At 41.9% G+C, this 24,173-nt stretch overlaps 1 protein-coding gene across 20 annotated transcripts in view; it reads left to right on the top strand.

Annotated features, from left to right (window-relative positions):
* GPHN (gephyrin) overlaps nucleotides 1-24,173 on the top strand; it is a 780,484-nt gene that overhangs the window by 135,926 nt on the left and 620,385 nt on the right. The window lies entirely within an intron of this gene.

The following is a 24,173-nucleotide window of genomic DNA, read 5'->3' on the forward strand; positions in this document are numbered from 1 at the left end:
GCGACTTGCAAATGGCTTCTGTTATAGAAGCCAATACAAGTTGCCTGAGAAGTTTCCCCTGGAAGTGACTTCTCCCTCCTGGGCAGCCTGCTAAGTCGGAGATAAGAGATACAATGTTTAAACTTCAAGTGTGTAGGAGAGTTCTCAGTTTAACCATTTAACTACTTGCCGACCAGCCGCCGTCATTTTACGGCGGCAGGTCGGCTCCCCTGCGCGAGAGCACGTAGCTATACGTCGGCTCTCGCGCAGGCCACTAGCCGCTCGCCCCCCATGCGCGTGCCCGGCGGGCACGATTGCCACTGAACACACGCGATCGCTCATTACAGAGCAGGGACCAGTAGCTGTGTGTGTAAACGCACAGCTCCCGGTCCTGTCAGGGAGAGAAATGCTGCTGTGATCTTCTGTTCATACAATGTAGGAACAGAAGATCGGTAATTTCCCCTAGTGAGGCAACACCCCCTAGAGTTAGAACACACCCAGGGACATACTTAACCCCTTTCCTGCCCCCTAGTGTTAACCCCTTCACTGCCAGTGGCATTTTTATAGTAATCCAATGCATTTTTATAGCACTGATCGCTATAAAAATGCCAATGGTCCCAAAAATGTGTCAAAAGTGTCCGAAGTGTCCGCCATAATGTCGCAGTACCAGAAAAAAATCGCTGATCGCCGCCATTACTAGTAAAAAAAAAATATTAATAAAAATGCCATAAAAATACCCTATATTTTGTAAACGCTATAACTTTTGCGCAAACCAATCAATAAACGCTTATTGCGTTTTTTTTTTTTTTTACGAAAAATATGTAGAAGAATACGTATTGGCCTAAACTGAGGAAAAAAAATGTTTGTTTTTATATGTTTTTGGGGGATATTTATTATAGCAAAAAGTAAAAAATATTCATTTTTTTTTCTAAATTGTCGCTCTATTTTTGTTTATAGCGCAAAAACTAAAAAACGCAGTGAGATCAAATACCACCAAAAGAAAGCTCTATTTGTGGGGAAAAAAGGACGCCAATTTTGTTTGGGAGCCACGTCGCACGACCGCGCAATTGTCAGTTAAAGCGACACAGTGCCGAATCGCAAAAAGTGCTCTGGTCTTTGACCAGCAATATGGTCTGGGGGTTAAGTGGTTAACCACTTGCCGACCTCCTCATGTAGATATACGTCAGCAGAATGGCACGGACAGGCACATGTACGTACCTGTACGTCCTCTGCCTGACGTGGGTCGGGGGTCCGATCGGGACCCCCCCGCTACATGCGGCGGTCGGTAAGCCTCGGGGAGCGATCCGGGACGACGGCGCGGCTATTCGTTTATAGCCGCCCCGTCGCGATCGCTCCCCGGAGCTGAAGAACGGGGAGAGCCGTGTGTAAACACGGCTTCCCCGTGCTTCACTGTGGCGGCGCATCGATCGAGTGATCCCTTATATAAGGGAGACTCGATCGATTACGTCGGTCCTACAGCCACACCCCCCTACAGTTGTAAACACACACAAAGTGAACCCTAAATGTTACAGCGCCCCCTGTGTTTAACTCCCAAACTGCAACTGTCATTTTCACAATAAAGAATGCAATTTAAATGCATTTTTTGCTGTGAAAATGACAATGGTCCCAAAAATGTGTCAAAATTGTCCGAAGTGTCCGCCATAATGTCGCAGTCACGAAAAAAATCGCTGATCGCCGCCATTAGTAGAAAAAAAAAATGCAATAAAACTATCCCCTATTTTGTAAACGCTATAAATTTTGCGCAAACCAACCGATAAACGATTATTGCGATTTTTTTTATTTTACCAAAAATAGGTAGAAGAATACGTATCGGCCTAAACTGAGGAAAATTTATTTTTTTATATATGTTTTTGGGGGATATTTATTATAGCAAAAAGTAAAAAATATTGCATTTTTTTCAAAATTGTCGCTCTATTTTTGTTTATAGCGCAAAAAATAAAAACCGCAGAGGTGATCAAATACCTCCAAAAGAGAGCTCTATTTGTGGGGAAAAAAGGACGCCAATTTTGTTTGGGAGCCACGTCGCACGACCACGCAATTGCCTGTTAAAGCGACGCAGTCCCGAACTGTAAAAAACCCTTGGGTCTTTAGGCAGCATATTGGTCCGGGGGCTTAAGTGGTTAAAGACTAAATCTTTTTTGACACTTTTTGCTTACAAGTAAAAATCCTGTATTTTCTGCTAGAAAATCACTTGGAACCCCCAAACATTATGTATTTTTTTTTTAGCAGAGACCCTAGGAAATAAAATAGCGATTGTTGCAATATTGTCACACGGTATTTGCGCAGCGGTCTTTCAAACGCAATTTTGGGAAAAAATCTACTTTAACGAATAAAAAAAAACAAAAACTAAAGTTAGCCCATATTTTTTTTTGTCCAAATCTTTTGATTACCTGTTTTTGTGTATTTAAGATGTGTATATATATATATATATATATATATATATATATATATATATATATATATATATATATATATATATATTTTAATCTAAATTATACATACAAGTGCACTGATTGGAGGCTTGTTGTGTTTAGAAGAAATGTTTAAATGTAAGAAATTTTCTGTGTTACTTAGCAGAGTATTAATGGAACTTCCGCTTTTCGGTATCCTCTCCCCCTCCGGTGTCACATTTGGCAGCTTTCAGGGGGGAGAAGGGAGCAGATACCTGTGTAATCCAGGTATCTGCTCCCTCTTCCGGGTATAGATCACCGTGGTGACCTACGCCACATCTGGAGCCTACTCCGCCCCCCGCTGTCTTTTGGGAGACGCACATGTCCCAGAAGACAGCAGGGACCAGTGGGATCGGGCAGCACGACTCGTGCATGCACAGTAGGGAACCAGGAAGTGAAGCTGCAAGACTTCACTTCCTGATTCCCTTACCGAAGATGCACCCGAGGGAGAAATCGGCGTTGGGTGCCACCATCGCGTTTGCCCAGGACAGGTAAGTGTCCATATATTAAAAGTCAACAGCTGCAGTATTTGTAGCTGCTGACTTTTAATCTTTCACACTGGACTGTCATTCTAGTGGCGCTATTGGACTGCTAGCGGGGCGCTTATATCCCAGCTAGCGGGCGATGAAGGGGTTAAATGCTCTCGTGTAGCGCCACTGGAGAAGCGCTTTGCAGGCTCTTCGGCAGCGGTGCCATTCATTTCAATGGGCAGGAGCGGTATACACCGCTCTAAAGATGCTGCTTGCAGGACTTTTTTTTAATGTCCTGCCAGCGCACCGCCTCACTCGGGCTTTCACACTGAGACTGCAGGGGAGATGTTTTTGCAGGAACTTTACAGGTGCTATTTTTATCCCAAAAGCGCCTGAAAAACGCCCCAATGTGAAAGGGGTCGAACTGTTAGATTTTATGAGATGAAGGGCAGGGAAAAAATAAATCGGCCTAACATATCGGCTAAATAATAGGTGCACACTACCAGTTCTGGAAACATTTTGGGGCATTTGGGAAAATATATTCTTTATAATCCTCTATAAAGTGGCAAAGATACTGTATCTCTTTTTTTTTAAGATATTTTTTCCTCTTCCTTCTGTTAAAGCAGAGTTCCACCTAAAAATGGAACTTCCGCTTAATCCACTTCTTGCCCCCTTACATGCCACATTTGGCATGTAATTTTTTTGGGGGGGGGAGTGGGGGCTTCAGGAGGAGTTGAACTTCCTGTCCCACTTCCTCCTTCCGCTGAGGGGCTGGTAAGGCGAATAGCTTAATCGCCTTATTGCAGCCCCTCCCTGTAGGCGAGCGCCTGTCCAATCGGACGGCGCCGCGCATGCGCAGTGGGTTCCCGGCCGTGAAGCCGAAAGCTGTCACTGCCGGGTGCCCACACTAGGAATGAAGACGCCGGAACCGTGGAGCAGGTAAGGGTCTGTTTATTAAAAGCCAGCAGCTACACTTTTTGTAGCTGCTGACTTTTAACTGGTTAACGCCCGCCGCATGTACATATACGGTCACAGAATGGCACATATGGGCGTACATGTACGTCCCCGCCTTTCCGCGGGTCGGGGGTCCGATCGGGACCCCCCCCGATACATGCGGCGGTCGGTAACCCGCGGGGAGCGATCCGGGACGAGGGCATGGCTATTCGTTTCTAGCCGCCCCCTCGCGATCGCTCCCCGGAGCTGAAGAACGGGGAGAGCCGTATGTAAACGCGGCTTCCCCGTGCTTCACTGTGGCGGCTGCATCGATCGAGTGATCCTTTTTATAGGGAGACTCGATCGATGATGTCAGACCTACAGCCACACCCCCCTACAGTTGTAAATACACACAAGGTGAACCCTAAATCCTACAGCGCCCCCTGTGGTTAACTCCCAAACTGCAACTGTCATTTTCACAATAAACAATGCAATTTAAATGCATTTTTTGCTGTGAAAATTGTCCCAAAAATGTGTCAAAATTGTCCGAAGTGTCCGCCATAATGTCGCAGTCACGAAAAAAATCGCTGATTGCCGCCATTAGTAGTAAAAAAAAAAAAAAAAATGCAATAAAACTATCCCCTATTTTGTAAACGCTAAAAATTTTGTGCAAACCAACCGTTAAACGCTTATTGCGATTTTTTTTAACCAAAAATAGGTAGAAGAATACGTATCGGCCTAAACGGAGGGAATTTTTTTTATATATGTTTTTGGGGGATATTTATTATAGCAAAAACTAAAAAATATTGCATTTTTTTCAAAATTGTCGCTCTATTTTTGTTTATAGCGCAAAAAATATAAACCGCAGAGGTGATCAAATACCACCAAAAGAAAGCTCTATTTGTGGGGGAAAAAAGGACGCCAATTTTGTTTTGGAGCCACGTCGCACGACCGCGCAATTGTCTGTTAAACCGACGCAGTGCCGAATCGCAGTGCCGAATCGCAAAACCTGGCCTGGGCATTTAGCTGCAAAATGGTCCAGGGCTTAAGTGGTTAATAAACTTAAAAAAAGGCTGGAACACCCCTTTAAGGTACAATCTGAAAACAGTCACCTGTACATAGAAGGGCTGTGACTGCCTTGTACTTGCACCTTGACACTGCCTTCCCCTGCAGGTATAATGAAAATGTGGTAGCATTGGTACTACCTCATCTTCTAGAACACAGTTCCTTTTCTTTTTTTTTTCTCGTCGGCTACCTGGGCGCTTCATTCATTTACAGAGTTCCGTGAATTTGAAACTACAAATACAGACAGCCTTTGTGGCTGTCGGCTTATAGTCCTCAAACTACCAGGGTGCCATTTGAGTACTCTAGCGAGTTCATTGATGCTTCCTGTCGATGTGTAACTGCCTACATGTACAAGGTAAGCGCACACAACTTACTCAGACAGTCTGTAAGAGCCCTGCATTGTCCCTTCAATTTGTTGATTGCGGCTTTACAGCGCCCCCACAAAAAAAAATTACATGCACAATTTTGTACTTCTTTTTTTAAAATTTCACCAATTATCTCTTGGTCTGAGCTATTTTCAGTTTGTTTACTTCTAGTTCCACCTGTTTTAGTGAAGTACTGAAGTTCTCAATCCTGTATTTGAAATGCCACTTTGTTCCTGTATATCCTTAAAGCTATCATATTCTTTATTGGAAAGTGTTCTTCCATCAAGCCTCCACTTAGGCTTTTTTTTTTTTTTTCAGTTTCAGTTTCCCCCAAAAAAAAAATTTAACTAGTGGTTTGCCCACTTCTCAGTTGAGTTTCTTTTGGTCATAGGCTATTCTACAATTTTGTATCCTTCAATAGGTGATACAGAAAATGCAATTTTTGAACTTAAAGGGTAGCTCTACTTTTATGGGAAAAAGTTGTAAATAAAAAAAATATACGTACCATTTACGATTGCTACACAAGTCATACTGCAATTAAATGTTATGAACCTTTCCAATCTGCAGTTCTGTCATTTTCTGTAAAATGCAATATGGATACAGAATGCCTCTCAGATATGCAATTTCCTACTTTAGATTGGCTTACTCGTTTGCTGTATCAGGAAAGCCTTACTTATCACTGAAAAGTGTAACGACAAATGCCAGTCTTTCAGGCTGGGGAGGAGTGCTCCAGTCCCTCGTGCTCCAGGGCGCATTGTCACTGGTGGAAGCCAAGATCCCCATCAATATCCTTGATCAGAATAATAAAGATGACTCTGCAACATTAGACTTTCCTTCTGCAAGGGCGCCCAATCAGGTTGCAATCAGACAATTTTGTGGTCATGACCTACAATAGACCATCGTGACGGCACCAGGAGTCATACAGCCTTGAAGGAAGCAAGCCAGATAATCTTAAATAATAAATGGTGTGTACGGGACAAGGCACCACTAGGTCAACCAACTATAGTTGTATGCTGGAAACAATATAATCAAAACGGATAAAAGGTCCAAACAATAATGAAAAAGGAATGGCCTGAGAAAGGAGCAGGACGCTCCGAAATGCAACGCCATGCCCTTCTACCACCAGGACCATCCCAGTGTGATATTACTTCCAAAAGTGTGCCCCTCCTGAGCTCCAGGGTGGCTCTAGGTATTTACGGTTTCATCTGTTAGTGTTCTTTACACAGAGCCAAAAGCTGCAGTACCCAAACAGCGGGAGATTCTATCACTGAGGTGCACAGTGGCGGTACTATTTGATGAGCTACTGTTTACCGTTAGGAAGCGAGCTGCCAATTATCTTTTTCAATAAATGGAAGGCTTTTAATATTACACTTATATAGTTGCATAGTAGGTGAGGTTGAAAAAAGACACAAGTCCATCAAGTCCAACCTATGTGTGTGATTGTTTGTCAGCATGACCTTGTATATCCCTGTATGTTGTGGTCGTTCAGGTCCTTATCTAATAGTTTCTTGAAACCATCGATGCCCTTCGCTGAGACCACAGCCTGTGGAAGGGAGTTCCACAATCTTGCCGCTCTTACAGTAAAGAACCCTCTACGTAGTTTTTAAGGTTAAACCTCTTTTCTTCTAATTTTAATGAGTGGCCACATGTCTTGTTAAACTCCGTTCTGTGAAAAAGTTTTATCCCTATTGTGGGGTCACCAGTATGGTATTTTCAAATTGAAATCATATCCCCTCTCAAGCGTCTCTTCTCCAGAGAGAATAATTTCAGTGCTCGCAACCTTTCCTCATAACTAATATCCTCCAGACCCTTTATTAGCTTTGTTGCCCTTTTTTGTACTCTCTCCATTTCCAGTGCATCCTTCCTGAGGACTGGTGCCCAGAACTGGACAGTCTAGGTGCGGCCGGACCAGAGTCTTGTAGAGCGGAAGAATTATTGTTTTGTCTCCTGGAATTAATCCCCTTTTTAATGCATGCCAATATTCTGTTTTCTTTGTTGGCAGCAGCTTGGCATTGCATGCCATTGCTGAGCCTAACATCTACTAGGACCCCCAGCTTTTTTCCCATCCTAGATTCCCCCAGAGGTTCTCCCCCCAGTGTATAAATTGCATTCGTATTTTTCCCACCCAAATACAATATTTTACATTTTTCTACATTGAACCTCATTTGCCATGTAGTTGCCCTCCCCATTAATGTGTTCAGATCTTTTTGCAAGGTTTCTACATCCTGCGGAGAAGTTATTGCCCTGCTTAGCTTAGTATCGTCCGCAAATACAGAGATTGTACTGCTTACCCCATCCTCCAGGTCGTTTATGAACAAATTAAACAGGATTGGTCCCAGCACAGAACCCTGCGGGACCCCACTACCCACCCCTCACCTTTCCAAGTACTCCCCATTTATCACCACCCTCTGAATTCGCTCTTGTAAACAGTTTTCAATCCATGTACTCGCCCTATGGTCCATGCCAACGGACGTTATTTTGTACAGTAAAAGTTTATGGGGAACTGTGTCAAATGCTGTTTCAAAATCCAGATACACCACATCTACGGGCCTTCCTTTATCTAGATGGCAACTCACCTCCTCATTCGAAGGTTAATAGATTGGTTTGGCAAGAACGATTCTTCATGAATCCATGCTGATTACTACTGATACCGTTCTCATAACTAAAATCTTGTATATAGTACCTTATCATCTCCTGCAAGAGCTTACATTCTATTGATGTTAGGCTAACTGGTCTGTAATTCCCAGGGATGCATTTTGGGCCCTTTTTAAATATTGGTGCTACATTGGAGAAAAGCCAATCAGCTGGTACCATTCCAGTCAGTAGACTGTCAGTAAAACTAAGGAACAATGGTCTGGCAATTACTTGACTGAGTTCCATAAGTACCCTCGGGTGCAAGCCATCTAGTCCCGGTAATTTATTAATGTTAAGTTTCCCAAGTCTAATTTTAATTCTGTCCTCTGTTAACCATGAAGGTGCTTCCTGTGATGTGTCATGAGGATAGACACTGCAGTTTTGGTTACTGAAGCCCCCCGATTCCCTCATAAAGACTGAGCAGAAGAATAAAGTCAATACCTTTGCCATCTCCCCATGCTTTGTAGCCAGATGTTCTTCCTCATTTTTTTATGGGGCCAATATGGTCTGTAGTCCCTTACATACTTAAAGAATTTCTTGGGATTTATTTTTGCTCTCCCCGCTATGTGTCTTTCATGTTCTATCTTAGCCGCCCTAATTGCACCCTTACATTTCTTGTTGCATTCTTTATAAAGTCTGAATGCTGATGATCTCTCAACCTTGTATTTTTTGAAGACCTTCTTTTTCTTTTATATGCATTTTTACATTGGAGTTAAGACAGCCAGGACTTTTGCTCCTTTTAAATGTAATACTCGAATGGGATGCATTGGCTAATGCCCTTATTTATTATGCTCTTAAAGCAAACCCATCTCTCCTCTGTGTTCTTTGTTCCTAAAATGTTATCCCAATTTATGTCTTCTAGCAAGGTTCGTAGTTTAGGGAAGTTGGCTCTTTTGAAATTCAGCGTCTTTTGTATTCCCCTTATGTTTCCCATTTGTGTGATTTATACCGAAGCCAATTGACCTGTAATCGCTGTTACCTAAATTGCCCTGTATTTCCACATCCATGATCAGGTCTGTATTGTTGATAATTAGTAGATCCAGTAACGCTTTATTTCTAGTTGGTGCGTCTACCATCTGACCCATAAAATTGTCCTGCAAGACATTTAGGAACTGGCGAGACTTGGATGAATGAGTGGTTCCCTCCGCCCAGTCTATGTCTGGATAATTAAAATCACCCATTATGATAAATTGTGATCGGAGATCTGTCTCCCCCTCCTCCCTCAGGTTAGGGGGCCTATAGCATACTCCCGGTATTATTTTCCCCTTGGCTTCAACCCTTTTGGTGCTCTACCCAGAAGGATTCCACCTCCTCCCTAGCTCCTTTTGTGATGTCATCTCTCACATTCACTTGTACATTATTCTTGATATATAGGCATACCCTTGCCCCCTTTTTTACCCTCTATCCTTGCAATAAAGGGTATACCCTTGAATGGTTGCCAGCCTATCATGAGTGCTGTTGAACCAGGTCTCTGAAATTCCAACGAAATCCAAACCTTCCTTGTAAAACAGTATCTCCTAGTTCACCCATCTTGTCCTGGCATTGGTGAACATGCCACTTAGTTTAGACCGGTCACATTCTATCCTCTTATTGGGTGTTCCGAGATTTCAACTAGGGCTTGCAACTATACTACCTTGGGTTTATTTGCTTTGGTTACCCTACCACTATAATGCCCCCACGCGTGCTCAGCCACGTAACGCATAAGAGAGGGAGGATAGCCGTTGGTGACGTCATCCCCGCTCGCGGCCGAGAGCAGAGGTGAATTTGTTCTTATGCTGTTCGTTTTTCGTTTTGTTCACCCTAAATGTGAGTTTATACGATATTAAATAATATATTTGTTTTAATGATATCACATTATGGAGCCTATCCTTGTTTTTGCATTTACCGTTGGGGGGGGCCCTTATCCTTGCTGAGATCTACTTAGACACCGCCAGCTTGGGGATTTTAATGTGATCGATCCGTGGTTTATCTGGTGTACTGAGATTGTGAGCTGCTGCCTGGTTATTATTGGGAGGCTTAAACCCAAGCCAGCTGAGGTAAGAGGCTGGGGAAAATGGGGTCACTTGGAGTGGAGCACTTGTCAGTTTGCAGTAGAATTGTATCACTCTACACTTCAGGAATTGTTGTGGACATTTTATCCATCTTTGTATGTGATTGGACTCATTTTATTATCATTTTTTTGAGGAACACTTATTGATTCACCTGTTGCACATTATTGCATGAAGATTTTGTTATGCATCCTGTAAATTACTACTGCAGTTTATTCACATTCTTTTGAATATTTTTTTTTATCTTGCACCATTATTGCACCTTATTGTGGTATTAGATGCACTATTATGTAATTATGCACAATTGTTATTGCACTCAGTACTATTAACTGTTTTTTTAGCAAGTGCCATTACACCCCCTTTATTATTCACTACTGTCAGTGTGCGAACACTCATTTAGTTGTGGCTGCTGCTTAGTTTATTTATTTGTATTAGACCATTGTTTTCTATTTAGTGTGGTTTGTGCATTAGTTCCCCCTATTATTCATACAATTAGCAAGAGATGGCTTACCTCTGCTTGTTGGAATACATTTAGCAAGAGAGAGATTCTTAAAGTGCCAGGACTCGGCTCAAACAATTACAAATTATAAAATGTTATTACAAAATGAAAGTTGAAAAGAAATCTGCAAAGCAATTAAAATGATAGATACCCTGCTGGGAGCAGATGTAACATGAAGTTCTCCCATAGATCAATCCTCCCAGAATATCCCATGCACAAATAGTTTGTATATGTACATCAATAGTGAGATATAATGCAATAATCTATTGACTTGAGATGAAAAATATACACTAAGGCTATGTCTATATCAAAAACACACATCCGCATAATTCATAGCAATGATATTTGTATACCCAAAAAGTGGTGTGGCTCACTATCCATGAACTTGAGGGGTCTAGGACACCAGGTTATGTGTTGGATAATGAACAGTACAGTGACCAATTAGGGTGCATTACATTAGCCACAGTAAAGAAAACAGGGAGGGACACACAGCAGTCACCGTGACCAGACCTGAAGTTGAGAGATAAACTAACTTCATACTTGCATCGTATTGTAAAAAAATAATAATAATAGATATATATATATATATATATATATATATAATATATATATATATATATATATATATATATATATATATATATATATATATATATATATATATCTAGATATATATCTCTATCATGTAAATATGATGTGGGTAATTTGTAAATATCATATAAGCCAGGGGACTTATACTGTACATTGTGTTGTAAATACTGTTTAGTGTGTAATTTGTATATAATATGTAATTCTATCAATAAATGTGTATTGCGGATGTATCTACCTCTTTTGTGTAAGAACTCTCAGATCTTGCTGCCTTTATGTAAACACCCTGTTGACTTGTCTTGCGATTATGTGCATACACCTCAATCATTGTAGTCGTATGGACATACACATTTCTAGCTCTGAGAGATCTTGTACAAAAGAGGTAGTTCAATCAGCAATAGACATTTATTGATAGGGTTACATAATATATACAAATTACACACCAGACAGTATTTACAACACAATGTACAGTGTAGGTTCTCTGGCTTACATGGTATTTACAAATTACCAACAACGCCCATATTTACAATACAATATAAGATACAAGTATAAAGATAGATTACCTGGAAACTTCAGGTCAGCCCATGGTGGCTGCTTTCTGTTCCCAATTCTGAAGAGAAGCTTAGCTTGCCTACAAAGCATTATATATCCCCCCTCCTTTCTGTAAGGTGGCTAATATAATTCCCCCTAATTGGTCACTGTACCTAGTAAATGTATATTGGGCACAGCCTGATTGGATGAGTCACAGCAGGCTTTTGTTTACAGCCCATGTGCGATGTAAACAGGAAAACAAAAGGCCAGCCTTTAAAGTTGTAGCTAATTACTGTAAGAAATACACAGCGCTCAACACTTTAAATGTATTTCCTTCTACTTGAAATATATATATCAAATTGCAATTTTATATACAGCTGTTAATGGACATAAAACCATAAGGCAACAACCCCTACAATGATTGGGGTGTATGTACATATACAGGAAAACTAGTTAACACTTGAACAAACCCCCCACTCCCACCACCTCGGAGGCAGATGTGGGGGCACACAAATCAGGAAGGCTGCAAAGAAGGGGAGCGAGTGAGCCCCTAAAATAACCCCAGACCAGTGCCTTGAAAAAGTATTCATACCCCTTGAAATTTTCCACATTTTGTCATGTTACAACCAAAAATATAAATGTATTTTATTGTGATGGTTTATTGCATAAAATACATTTACATTTTTGGTTGTAACATGACAAAATTTGGAAAATTTCAAGGGGTGTGAATACTTTTTCAAGGCACTGTAGATATGTAGTTGGCCCACCTATGTGAAGAAATACTCTGTAGACCCTTATCCCAGTGGTCTCCAAACTGCAGCCAATGGGTCAGGTGCGGCCCTTGGGCAATTCTTCCCACTGATATAAAACAATATTCTTCCTACTGACACCACCTATGAGGCATCCTTCCTCCCACTCCTTCCACTAAAAGCAATAATAGGACATGGAAAAAAGATTTCCCAAAAATTGAAAAAAAACACTGCGTTAAACAAAAAAAAACGTAAATGCTGCCAGTACCAAAAATTGTAGATACAAATTTAAAAATGTGTTGAAATGTGAGGTACAGCGCAAAAACAATATAAATGATAAACTTTATAGTGACACCAAAATACAAAAAATGAATAAATATCAAGAAACACCCCAATGTGAGGTCATGATACATGTGCAAATGCAGAAAAGGTAAGTGAATACAAACACTGCAACCATACAAAGAAAAAGGAATAATGAATCATATAATCCAAATTAATAAGTGTACTATTGAAATATGACATAGGTGAGTAAAAAAAGGTCCAAAAAAAGTCCCAAATAAGAACAAGTGAAGTAATGTGACATCAAAGAAAACACTTCCTTCCACCAAATGAACACCCGAGTGGTATAGAGATGTAGTCTCCTTACCCGTTGGTATGACCACAAGCACAGCGGTCAGTCAAAGCCCAGGGTGTTTAAAGTCTCCCAAAAATACTTACAGCTGGAACCGGTTCTTAAACACTGAGTCAGGCGTTGATAAGTATCTCAAAGATAAAAACAAAAGAGCCCCATAGTGTTGACTGCGATAAAAGGTTTTAATAAAAAGTGGTAATGCACCTACAGGAGTAGAGGTAATGCGCAGCCAATCCCAGACGACCTCAGCTTGTGACGAAATGCATAGGTGTGGCCTGCGTCCCGATGACATCACGTTCAGCAGTACGGCAGACTGATACAGCAGAGGGAAAGGAGGAGACGCCGGGACTTATTGCACATTGCCAAAGAGATTTTGTACACTGCACGCATTACCTCTACTCCTGTAAGTGCATTACCACGTTTTATTAAAACCTTTTATCACAGTCAACACTATGGGGCTCTTTTGTTTTTTATCTTTGAGATACTTATCAACGCCTGACTCAGTGTTTAACCACTTGCCGCCCGCCAATGACAGATTGACGTCGGCAAAGTGGTTGTAGAATCCTGACTGGACGTCATATGACGTCCTCAGGATTCTGAGCCGCTGCGCGCCCCCAGGGGCGCGCATCGCGGCGATCGTTGTTGCGGGGTGTCAGTCTGACACCCCGCAACACCGATATCGGTAAAGAGTCTCTCACGGAGACTCTACCACGTGATCAGCCGTGTCCAACCACGGCTGATCACGATGTAAACAGGAAGAGCTGTTGATGGCTCTTCCTCACTCGCGTCTGACAGACGTGAGTAGAGGAGAGCCGATCGGCGGCTCTCCTGACAGGGGGGGTTCGCGCTGATTGTTTATCAGCGCAGCCCCCCCTCGGATCGCCACATGGACCACCAGGGAAGCCCACCCTGGACCACCAGGGAAGGGAAGATAATAAAAAAAAGCCATAAAAAAAAAAAAAGCCTGTAAAAAAAAAAAAAAACATTAAAAAAAAAAGATGCCAATCCGTGCCCACAAATGGGCACAGACTGGCAACATAGGTAAATCAGTGCCGCCCCACAGTGTCCATCAGTGCCACCCCACAGTGCCCATCCATGCCCAGTGCCCATCTATCAGTGCCCATCTGTGCCACCCATAAGTAGCCATCAGTGCCACCCATAAGTGCCACCCATGAGTGCCCATCTGTGCCGCCTATGAGTGCCCAGTGCCGCCCATGAGTGCCCATCAGTGCCGCCCATGAGTGCCCATCAGTGCCGCCCATGAGTGCCCATCAGTGCCGCCTATGTGTGCCCATCAGTGCCGCCTATGTGTGCCCATCAGTGCCACCTATGTGTGCCCATCAGTGCCGCATACAAGCGCCGCCAATCAGTGCCACCTCATCTGTGCCCGTCAGTACTACCTCATCGATGTCCATCAGTGCCATCTCATCGGTGCCCATCAGTGCCGCCATATCAGTGCCCGTAATTAAAAGAGAAAACTTACTTATTTAGAAAAAAATAAAAACATATTTTTTTTCAAAATGTTCAGTATTTTTTTAGTTGTTGCGCAAAAAAAAAAAATCGCAGAGGTGATCAAATACCACCAAAAGAAAGCTCTATTTGTGGGGGAAAAAAGGACGCCAATTTAGTTTGGGTACAGTGTAGCATGACCGCGCAATTGTCATTCAAAGTGCGACAGTGCTGAAAGCTGAAAATTGGCTTGGGCGGGAAGGTGCGTAAGTGCCCTGTATGGAAGTGGTTAAGAACCGGTTCCAGCTGCAAGTCTTTTTGGGAGACTTTAAAGTCCAGGGTGTTTAAAGTCTCCCAAAAAGACTTACAGCTGGAACCGTTTCTTAAACCGGTGCGTCACGTCCTCACGTGTACGCCATCCTGGTCCTGCATCCCTATTCTAATACCTCCTACAGGCTTTACCCGTCCACATTCCCTCCAATTACTTCCAGCAAATACGGAAGGTGTTTTTTGAGTTTCTATGGGCTCACAAGCACCCCCGTCTAAAGAGATCACAGCTCACATTGCCAAAGCAACACGGAGGACTGGCAGTACCAAACGTACACAAGTATTACCAGGTGGTTCACCTTGGCAGACTGGTTGATTGGTGTAGGCATGGATCCCTCAAGTTGTGGACACGGCTTGAACAATTATTATAGCTCTATCCCTTTAAATAGGGCTCCATGGTGTTACGACTCCTTGCCTAGTGAGGTAAAATCCCACCCGCTACTCGGCCAGACTGTGAAGGTGTGCTTACTTTTGTTCAAAAAAGGCACTCTCTCATCCAAGTCTAAGCCACTCTTCCCGATACTGGGGAACTCACGTTTTACACCAAGCTATTAGTATGAACCCTTTAAACAACTACTATCGTCGGGTTGTATGCAGGACTTACACTTTCTAACACAGAAAAATGGCCCTCGTTCAAGAGCTTGTGAACCCGTTGGGGTCATTCCGCCTGATGTTTTGGAATGCTTTCCAATAAACCCACTTCTTTTGGGCCCTCCCCGAGCAATTTTGACCAACCTCTCACAACCTTGGAGGAAATATGTTTAACAGAATGGACATTTCCACACATGCTCTCGATCATGTATAAACTACTGATCACTCCCCCAGATTCCTATTCTCTAAGCTGCATTGATGACTAGGAACGAGACCTGAACTGTACATTTAGCCCTCAACAAAAGCAATGCATCCTTAATTTTACATACAAATTGTCCATCTGCACGAAAACGCAAGAAACCAATTTTAAAATCTTAACCAGATGTTGATTGGGATGTGGCTCAGAAAGGTAAAACAAATCAATACATTTCAAGACCTAATTCTAACAGCACGGCACCAAGAAGAACGTTATTCCAAGACATGGTCACTTTGGAATATGTTTGTCTATTCAGATGAAGGTCAAGCTCTGTTTGGAAGCACGACTGCAGACTAAAATAGCAGTAGAGCGACACTAATGCTCTGAGGATCTCAGATCCCCCCCCCCAGTATTATATACGCAAGTAGTTGGAATTTGGTCGCAACAGTTGGTGATCTCACAACACTGTCTTGGAATAACAAACAATAGCGGTCAGCACAACAAAGGATCAATCTGTATGTGGGTAAACAAAGTAAAAGTGGTATCGTGCGGTGCTAAATATGATAGGTATAGGAGTAAACTCCTGCTACACAGACCTGTGCTGATAGCAAAGAGTCACTAAAGTGCATAAAGCATATACCGTATATATAAAAAAACACAAATCGAATATATATAAAAAAATCGATTAAAGACTAATATATAGTGAGCAGTGCTACATTTACATAAAATGACAGTGCATGTGCATATTTATATATAGTTCATGAGGTGATTCCAATGGATAAAGTGACTTTCCAAAGTAAATAGTTGTAAACCAGTTTGTGTGTAGATTGTCCACCACCGATAGAAAAAGAGGCTTACCAGACATGTTGAACCCAACTAGGCGTGCGCCTAATGAGTCAGCAGAGCTTTTGATGTAACACACCAAGGGGAGAAGTATATTGGCATACACAGCTTCCAATGTGGACATATAAGACGGAGGTCCGTCACAATATTGTCGCCAATAGGGTTCAACCAAGGATGTAGTGACTAAAACTCAAAAGCAATTCATCCAAATGGTACATTTATAAAAGAAGAGAGAATAGGCCACATCGTATGATTCCATTTAAACAAAAAACATTTATTGATAAAAAAAAATACGAGCGTGACGTAATGATGTAGGGCACGCGAGGCTGACGCAAACCAGGAAGTGACCGGAATCTATGTGAGAAGGTGTCCTGCACGCCGTTTTTCCATTGTGTGACTTATATTTTTTTATTTCCATGTAAGAGACCATCTTTTAGGTTTTAATAAACCCCGTTTTAATGGTAATACAATATTGGAGGCCTTCTTTCTCTCTCTCTCTCTCTCTCTCCCCCATGGTTGTGTCTCTATTTGAGACTTGGGGCCAGAGCCACATAGCGGATCGTAATTTTTGGCAGGCGTAGCGTATCGTATTAATGCTACGCCGCCGTAACTTTGAGAGGCAAGTTCTGTATTCACAAAGCACTTGCCTCTAAAGTTACGGCGGCGTAGCGTAAATCTGCCGGCGTAAGGGCGCAGAATTCAAATGTTAAAGATGTAGGCGTGTTTTATGTTAATTTTACTTGACCCAACGTATATTACGTTTTTTCTGAACGGCGCATGCGCCGTCCGTGGGGGTATCCCAGTGCGCATGCTCGAAATTAACCGGCAACAAGCCAATGCTTACGACGTGAACGTCATTCTACGCAAAGCCCTATTCGCGAACGACTTACGCAAACAACGTAACATTTTCAAAATTCGACGCGGGAACGACGTCCATACTTAACATAGGATACGCCTCATATAGCAGGGGTAACTATACGCCGAAAAATTCCTTATGGAAACGACGTTAAAAAATGCGCCGGCCGGACGTACGTTCGTGGATCGCCGCATCTAGTTAATTTGCATACTCGACCCGGAATCAGACAGAAACGCCACCACCTAGCGGCCAGCGTAAATATGCACCTTAGATCCGACGGCGTACTAGGACGTATGCCAGTCGGATCTAGCCCAGCTTCAGGCGTATCTTGTTTTGTGGATACAAAACAAAGATACGCCAGAGCAAACTAGAAGTTACGCGGCGTATCAATAGATACGCCAGCGTAACTCCTTTGTGGATCTGGCCCTTGGTCTACAGCAACGGAGAGATCGATATACCTCCTAGCCAGTAGAGTTACACCGGCTGGAACCCGATTTGCATACAGATCTGGATGAGAAAGAGGATAGAATGGGAGATAATATAACACGAGGCTGACCCATATGAGATTTTTTATGCTCATTATTACGATGAGGAGGTGAGAGTTCTGGGAGACCAGCAGGAGGATTCTTTGTTTATTTTCCATTTCACAATACTTTATTTGTTTTGATATCTTCTTCTATGGACTAACTCCAAGGCTACCATCATTGGAACACCTGGTCTTTGAGATAGTCATCCTTGCAACAGAAGCACATTTAGGTGGACTTTATTTGCACTTGAGTGATTGTATTACACATGCACATTGATGAACTATTGCTCATCCACTATTTATTTATTTATGGTTTTGTGCGACATTTGCATCACTTATATATACTTTTTAGTGTATATTCCTATTTAAGTTTACAGTTTCACACTATTTTCATATAATGCTTGTATGCTCATATCTTGCATGTTATTACTATTATTTTTATTGAGCGCGATATCACTTCCTTTATCTTTTTTACTATTTGTGTACAGTGAACACTTTATAGATATTGCTGCTCTCTAATCTTCACCTAGTATACCATTCACTATATACTCACAGTAGCGCGAGAGATCACCACACATTTTAAAAAACATTTATTATATAAGTAAAAATCAACACTCACATTTGAGAAGGTTTAAAAACGTATGGATAAAATCAAATGATGCAGTGGCATAAGCAGAGCCCGTGCTGATGCGTTTCATCCTAACAAGACATCATCTGGGGATAGCAAAAGTGACTCTTTGATATCAGCACAGGTCTGTGTAGCAGGAGTTTACTCTTATATAACTATCATATTTAGCGCTGCACTATACCACTTTTACTATGGTATTAACCTCCCTTGCTATTTGTACTATGTATATTTGGATGAGTTCAATTAAACTTGGATGATTGTTTCGTAACAAGAGCAAAAATAAGTGGAGAGAGGACACCTTTTTCTGTTAGGTATCTGAAAAAGTTAGGGTAGATATGCCAAAGTGTAAACCTTAGGGCCCTTTCACACGTACGGACCATATGTCCGCATTTTCATCCGTCCGTTTGCAGATGAAAACGGGACATACATTGGTCCCTATGTGATTACGGGTGTCAGCGGATGACCATCCGCTGACACCTGTAATTGTCCGCCTCCGCAAAGATCCGCATTTGCGGACGGAAGAAAACCCTATTTTTCTTCCGTCTATCAGATCGGATGAACACGGACATACGGTCCGTGTTCATCCGATCCTCCATAGGGGAGAGCGGAGGAAAGACAGGGAGGTCCCTGCACAGTGTGCGGGGACCGCCCTGTCAGCTGCCAGCTCAGCGGGGATTTTACGGAGGATCCCCGCTGAGCTTTTGAGGACACACGGAGCGGATCATTACTGATCCGCCCGTGTGAAAGGGCCCTTAGAGTAGAATAAAGAGCTATGATTGCTGTATATATCAGGCAGTATATATCAAACCCAGGTGCAGAGAAGGCAGTTGATTGGCATCCACATGCAGAACTAAGTTCAGAAAACTGCTACATCTCATCAAGAGCCTGTTTGTTGAAATAAAAGCCAATTTGGTCCTGTTCCACCTGGGTCGGGAGAAGGGTGTAGATAAGGAGGCATTATCTACACACCATATTTCCCCATAGGCTAGATCAGGGGTCTCCAATCTGCGGCCCGAGGTTCTTTTCCTCCTACTAATACCAATAATGGGGCACTACTTCTACTGACCACCAACCCTGAGCCCATATTTATTCTCACTGATGCTGGGCTTGGGACATTGGCTAACCCTGCTGGCCACAACTCGGCCCTCCTAAAGTCTGAAGGACAGTAGACTGGCCCTTTGTATGAAAAGTTTGGAGACCCCTGGGCTAGATGGAGGTGGTCCTGGCGGGTGACATAAGGAGGCTGGCTCAAGATTACGTCCAAGATGAAGCTTGTGGCACAGGACCAGCTTGCGGTGGATTACAACAGAACAATGCTGGGTTTGTTGGGCATGTGAGTATGTTAATTGAGGACAACTCTGCATTAAAGGTAAGAGGGGGTTAAAAGAAAATGGAGGCTGGTAACGTTTATTTATCTTTACATAAGTGCATTATCTTTATGTTTATCTAGTCTTTAGTTAATCATGATAGGTATTCTCCAGCTTTAACTGGGTTGTCCTCAATTAATATTCTCACTTAGTGAGATCAGAGACAGCAGAGATTGAGGTATCTACTAGTTTGAGTAGTTTTGGACTCTTTCAGGTGCTCTAAAGAGGCAATTTCTTGGGTAAATAAAGCAACTGGCTGAAGTTGCCTCTTTTGAGACAGTTTTAGTTAAATGACCCTCATATACACAATAACACCTTTCCCATTTATGGGTTTTGTAAATTCCACTTGGTTATAATCATGCCCTTCGGAGCCGGGGGATCTGACAACTGAAATCATAGGTGATGCGGAAGCCGAGGCCCCGCTGTTTTCACATGCTATTTATGTTTTTACTTGATGTAAGTGCACTATATTTTAAATACAATTGTTTTAAGAAGCTTGCTACACTATGGGGATCCCTTTTGCTTTATGATTCCACTGCAGGAAGAAATTACGATCTTTTAAAGGGCCAGGCACCTATTTAAACTGGATGTGTTTCACAGTATCTAAAGTGGAAACTGGAGGAGAAAAATTGAAGTGTGATTATAACCAAATGGAATTTACAACAGTGGGAAAAGTGTTTTTTGACCTGACACTGGGCAGGTCCACTATATAAGGTGAGCGCATAAGTGAACGTTGGTGGGATTCACAGTGTGTATAATTTTATTGGATCACTAGAGGTGTAAGATGACAAGAAATACTGTGTTTTAACACAAATAACTTTATATTTCAAGTGATTGATGAATCTTGTAGTAATATTGTACTATGTTTTTGTTTTTTTTATATGGTGTTTATCACATTTGTAGTGTGCACTGTGCTAATTGGCACAATTATATTTGTAGAGGTATTAGGCACAGCAGTGTTACATTTGGATCCTAACTGTATACACGCAGGGTATGGGAACACATATTACTGCTAGCAGCCACCAAAACATTGTTATAATAACAGCTTTTTAGTGTTTTGTATATTTTTTTGCACATTTAAAACTTAAAGGATAGCGCATGATTGACACACCATGCATTTATTTGTTGATTAATCCCCTGATATACACTTAGTGGGTATTCCATAATAAAAAAAACACTTATGTAATCAGTAGAATTTTGCTGAAAGAATCCCTCCATTCCATCCTGAATTTGAGAGTTAAGGGCTCACTTAGAATGGAAGTACTCTAATCTACTACAATTCTCTGGTGACCTCCAACACAGTCTAGTGTATTTTAGTAGAAATTTAGACTTTTTTTTTTTTTTTTCAAACAGTTTTATTGGCTTTTCAACAAAGAAAAGGAATTACATCGGGATCAAATTACACCTAATACACAAAACCAAGTTACGTATATAGGCCGCGGTATACAACATCTCTTATAGGAAAGATCCTGTGTACCTTTCCTGAGTTAATGGTATGTACTAAGATATTGCCATTACCAGAACAGATAAACATAAAACCTAGATTAACAAGCCTGCAAAACTAAACTTCGATATTATACTCAACGAAGTAGAAGGTACACACGTTGATATAATAAAGAAAACATAGCTTAAGTCAGAAACAAACTAAATGCTCTCCGCTCAAAAGGGAATAGGAAACTCATGCCTCTATTCCTGTAACATATATGGGTATTAGGTCTCGTGTGTTGCACAGGTATCAAAAAGCTCTATCCATGGTCCCCAAATTTAGTTGAATTTATGAGGGCAACCTGTAGCCCCACATGTTAGTTTATAAATAGGCAAGACCTGGTTAATCAAAATTTTCCATTGGTTAAGGGGCACTACTGTAGAATGTATCCACTGCAATACAACCATTTTCCTAGCATAAAACAATAGAAAACAAAGAAACTGCTTCTGATAGGAACTTAGATCAATATCCTCCAATACCCCCCAGCAAACAACATTTTTGGATTGCACAAATTAGAAAGTTTGAGTTCCGTAGCAACAAACTGGATTACAATGGACCAGAATGACATTATTTTCTCACAGGTTCAAAGCATGTGGAGAAGATCCCCTGAGTATCTATGGCATGTGTGGCATACTGGGCTATCTCTCTTGCAAATCCAAAATAATCTAAGTGGAGTAAAATATATCCTGTGAAAAATATGTAATTGAATCAATCTGTCTCTAGCTGATATAGCAGCGGTAAAATAATTATAAAGGACCCCCCCCCCTTTTTCCTCTGAAAGATCTGGGATATCTAACGACTATTGAGATTTCAAAACCTGTAGATGAGTAGATTTGTTCTGTGACAGAGTTCTATAAATATAGGAGTTCAGCCCCCTATGCTCCAGGTGCAGTAGAGCTTTTTCTAGGGTAGAATTTACACATTTTAGATCTCAGAGTTGTGCCGAGGCGGCATGTCTCAGTTGTAGGTGCCTAAAGTGCCAGGAGTTCGGGGACCCTTTGTTCTTCCCTTAGTTGGATAAAAGATTTAGACCGACTCTGATCATATAAGTGGTGCACATATTTCAACATTTTCAACCCCCAGAAGCAAGCATTCGGAAACTTAAAAAAAAATTGGGAGACAGGTTAAACCAATTCTGATGGTTGGGGGAAATTAAATGCAAGGTGTCGGAAATCATAGGCAGACAATGCTCATAGATGTTTAAGGAAACTTTCAAAAAATCAGTGCCCTCAGGGACTGGGATAGCTCTCCTGTAAATTAGATTAGTTAGGGCCTCGTAGGAAGAGACTAAGGCAGCTTCCACTGCCATGGCTGCATTATTTAATTGGGGGGGGGAGCCGGAGCCAGCAAAGTGTATAAACAAATTGAGAGGCATAATAATAAAGTGTCAGATTTGGCAATGCTAAACCCCCCAGAGAAGTAGGCATCTGCAATGTTGCCAAAGATTCTAGGATTTTTGGTATCCCACAAGTATGAAGAGAGGAGGGAGTCTATTTCCTGAAAATGATTTTTTTTTACATTGAGTCTCTAAAGGAAAAGTACAGCCAAAGCTTGTTTGGCTGTGCTTCTCCTGCAGTTCATTATGCACTCTTGTGACCCGTTTTCAGCCAACGGTGAGCTGAAGCCCGCTGTTGGCTGATGTCACGAGCTGGTCAGGGCCGGGAAAAGGTTACGACAACATGGTCAGGATCCACCCAAAGGCTTTCACACTGAAGCGGTGCGTTAGCAGGACCGCTCCAAAAGTCCTGCTAGCCGCATCTTTGGAGCGGTGAAGGAGCGCTCCTCCCCATTGAAATCTACAGAGGCACATTGCGGGCAGTAGCAGGTTTTTTTCCGTCCACTAGCAGGGGTTAAAACCGCACCGCTAGTGGCTAAATGTCGCAGTAAAAACCACGGTATAGCTTCGCTAAAAATATAGCGCGGTATAGCGGCACCTCCTGCGCCCAGGGTGAAAGGGGCCTTAATGTCATTCAGTTAGGGTTTCTACTTCTACTTTGAATTTAATCTTTAATGCAATATCATACATTTTTCCATTAATATCTCAGCTTCTGCGAAAACTGACTGTGTATCTACTTTTCTTGAGAAATGTTTGCTGAACTGTTCTCAAATTTCCCCATTGTGCATTAAATGCCATAGTAAAAGCTATTAGTCTACGCTGAAATTAGGATTTGAAGGTAGTTGGTCAGGCACTTGCATGGTAAGATATATCTATAGAGATTTTTTTTCACCGAAGTATAGTGATCATGCCTTAAACCAGTATCATTCAATCTCTGGAATAACCATTGATAATAGGATTTTTAATACACCAGTCATCCATCCTGTCATCCAGATTCATTAAAGGTCACAGTACAGAATTTCTTTGTGTCGGTATACTTCCACCCTTAGAAGGTTTGGGCACTATACAAAAGGGCCAGCTCCTTCTAGTGGCTACACCCCTACATCTACTCAAATGTTTATTTGTAGAAAGCACTGAAAGCAACAGTAAGATGAGCATCCTTCCCATAAATCAACCACAATTAGAACCACCTCAAAACTCATTATCCCTAGTAGCCCCCTACAGCTTTGCAGAGAAGATCTGTGCTGTGTTTGTATTTGTTGGGCCTGAAGTCTGGTACACAGTATGAGCTTTTTTTGTTCAACCCAATAAAGCAATCTCCCCGCTGACCTATTGTGTCCTGACATGGGGATGGCCCCCCAGCCAGAACACTCTGATCAACGCTCTTCTGTCGGACAGACTGGCATACACACAGGCAGAATGTTGGCCATTTTTTATTAAACCGGTCGTGTCTCCTTACATTTGGCCCATGTGTACGGGGCTTAAGTATATAGAGTGCAGTTTTTACTTTAGAAGAAGCACTCTTATCTTTTTATTTTAGCAGAAGCACTCTTATTTTACTAGTGTTTTGGAACAGTCCTAAGTACTGCAGGTACTTGAATGAAG

This window comes from Rana temporaria, chromosome 13, assembly GCF_905171775.1.
Source record: "Rana temporaria chromosome 13, aRanTem1.1, whole genome shotgun sequence".
Taxonomy (NCBI): Eukaryota; Metazoa; Chordata; class Amphibia; order Anura; family Ranidae; genus Rana; species Rana temporaria.